Source organism: Mus pahari, chromosome 5 (genome assembly GCF_900095145.1).
Source record: "Mus pahari chromosome 5, PAHARI_EIJ_v1.1, whole genome shotgun sequence".
NCBI classification, from domain to species: domain Eukaryota; kingdom Metazoa; phylum Chordata; class Mammalia; order Rodentia; family Muridae; genus Mus; species Mus pahari.
In genome coordinates this window covers 37,875,241-37,877,940 of record NC_034594.1, presented here as the reverse complement: position 1 = coordinate 37,877,940, position 2,700 = coordinate 37,875,241, and the positions used below count along the sequence as shown (strand labels likewise).

Below are 2,700 nucleotides of genomic sequence, written 5' to 3'. Positions count from 1 at the left end.
TTTTTTTTTTTTTTTTTTTAAAAAACAGGTCATTCAAACCGAAAAGCTACAAACAAAAGAACTGTTGTCCAAAATGATAGTTTCTGTAAAGGAAGCTTTGAAAATTCGCTTACAGCTAGGTGCTGGTGGTGTGACCCGGCAGGACAGGACAGAAGTTATTCCATCTTGAATTCTTGCTGAGGGTATTCAGGTTTAACTAGAATTAGAATTAGAATTTGATGGAGAATCCCATGGAAATTTGCCCAACTCTATTCTAGGAACCCAAGTTTAAGATGCCCCACCTAGCTTAGCTTCTGTTATACTGCCTTCCTGTGCAAACCAACCAACCCCTCCAGCAAACTGCTTATCTTAGCTGTCAAATTACTTGCTTACCCAAAGTCTCCACCTCTGTTCCCCCCCTCCCCCCACCCCCAGCTGCCAAGTGAGGTGCTAGGACATGGTCACTGCCTTCAGAAACACTGTGCTCTGGACATTGGTCACTGAATACACCCAGTACCTATGTGTCGTCCCAACTGGCTGGAGTAAAGACTTTCAATTGGCTATAAACTGTGGCTAAATGGTTATTTCTGGTGAACTACCAGTGACTAATAGGGGCATACACCTTTAATCCTAGCAATCTAATCAGGAGGAAGACACAGGTGGATCTGTGCAGTCTAGGCCAGCCTGGACTAGTGAGTTTAAGGAGGGCCAGGGCTACAATATAGAATAGAGCCCTGTCTCAGAATACCAAAAAATAAAATAAAAAATAATTTGCTTACATACCAAGGTTGTTTGTGATACCAGAGAGCTGAGCCTTTTGCTTTGTTCAGAACCCTTTTTAAACGAGGAGATCAATCTTTTATCTAAATTCTCTTCTTAGAGAGGTTTTAGATTTTAGATAGTCCCTTTTGGTCAAGTCCTGATTTATGCTGTTCCCTACTGGCCCCAACCCTTTTAGTGTGAGAACAAATTTCAAAGGTTACCTGAATCAGAAGGATTTATTAGAGTCCTTGAACTTACTTCCAGCTTTCCAGAACTTACTGTGAATACCAGTGGCCTNTGTTCTACTGCATTCCTTTGTTAATGTTCATGCGAACTTGACCACCCAGATAGATAGACAGAAAGAATTATAGATAGATAGACAGACAGACAGATAGATGAATGGTAGATGGATGATTAGACGAGAGAGAATTAACTTTTTTTGAGTAACTTGAAGAATTTAATATTTCTTAATTATCGAATATAATTAATAATTATAATAATGAACATAATAATTCATAGCATATGAAGAAGTAAACTTAATACTTGTTCTAATTCTTGCTCCCAAAGGACAACTTGTGTGAGCACCAAAGTCTTAAAAACACAAAGAACATTATAGTTTATTTGAGATTAGAAAATTGAAAAAAAATCCCAGTAAACGAGAATCAACTTTTTAAAAGGAAAGCTGGTAATTGAACAGTTCAACTCCGGGAAATGAGTAATTTTCTAGATGTTTTGTGCATGAGTAATTGGGTCTTGGCCACCAAAGTTAATCTTTAGTTTTCCAACAGGAACACAGGAATGCTCCCCCTTGGAGTTTGTGGGTGCTCCCTCTGGTCCTCAGGATGCCTTCTCTACAGCTTCGGAGTGCCTTAGGGTCATTATTACTTCCCTGAAGGTCGCATAACCTGACCGCACCAGGTCGCCTTGGACTGGGGATTGTTGCCTCCTGCTGTCGCCTGCGCCTTGGCTCCTACCCAGCCAGCAAAGCGAGAAGAGGAGCAGCAGTCCTCCGCGCCCTCCCCGGTTCCACCCGCCGCCCCCTGTGCGCCGGCGCAGGGCTCGCAGTGACCTCTATGGTCGGGCTAGAACGCGCACGGCCCAGCAGCCGGGGACTTAGGGTCCCGGGCTCGCGCAGCGCCGCGGGTAGCGCGCGGGTTACACCGCGCAGGTCACGTACCGGTTCGGCCCTAAGTGGCCGCTTGAGAGGTTCAGGTCGCAGAGACTTCACTGCCTGTCTTAGGGTCCGCAAGATGGAGACGCCCAGAACCAGAAACCGAAAGCAGACGTGGCAGCAGGCGCGGCTTCTCTGAGCCCTGGCTCGCATCCTGGGCCGGGCTTTAGCAAAGACAAAAGTCCTCTGAGCAGTAAGCAGGGCGGCCTAAAAGCGGTCTCTCCAGACCCTTACTTGACTTTATAAAGACAAAAAACCCAAAACAAACAAAAAAAGTCTTTGGCTAGATATGTATCCCACTTTTAAATACAGAAAAACACAAGTAAGATAGCAAATATCTTTATTTCTCCCACTCTGACCATGTGGGCTTCCTTTCTTACTCGGTGGAGCTGCCCCAGTGGGAGGAGACAAAGTGTCAAAGCATTTTCTGTGTTACTCTCTTGGAGTCCCTGCGGTGGAAGAAGACAGGAAGCAAAGGAGAGAATAAGCTCTACAGGTTGTCGTCTGATAACCACATGTGTGTCAGGGCATGCGTGCCCACACACATAAACATGATAAAACGAAAACTAGGCCTTTAGGAGACATAACAACAGATCCTGAGGAAATCCAAAACATCATCAGATCCTACTACAAAAGGCTATGCTCAACAAAACTGGAAAACCTGGATGAAATGGACAAATTCCTAGACAGATACCAGGTACCAAACTTAAATCAGGATCCGATTAAAGATCTAAACGGTCCCATTTCCGCTAAAGAAACAGAAGCAGTAATCAATAGTCTCCCAACAA

General features: G+C 44.4%; 1 protein-coding gene across 4 annotated transcripts in view; it reads right to left on the bottom strand.

Moving 5' to 3' along the window:
- Cflar (CASP8 and FADD like apoptosis regulator) overlaps positions 1-2,021 on the bottom strand; it is a 44,635-nt gene extending 42,614 nt beyond the window's left edge. For all 4 annotated transcript variants that reach the window (XM_029538616.1, XM_029538617.1, XM_029538615.1 and 1 more), the window contains exons 1-2: positions 1,919-2,021; positions 114-196 (exon numbers count right to left, since the gene is read on the bottom strand). The gene's annotated coding sequence lies outside the window, so the exon portion shown is untranslated. The remainder of the gene's footprint in view (positions 1-113; positions 197-1,918) is intronic.
- Positions 2,022-2,700: the final 679 nt, after the last annotated feature.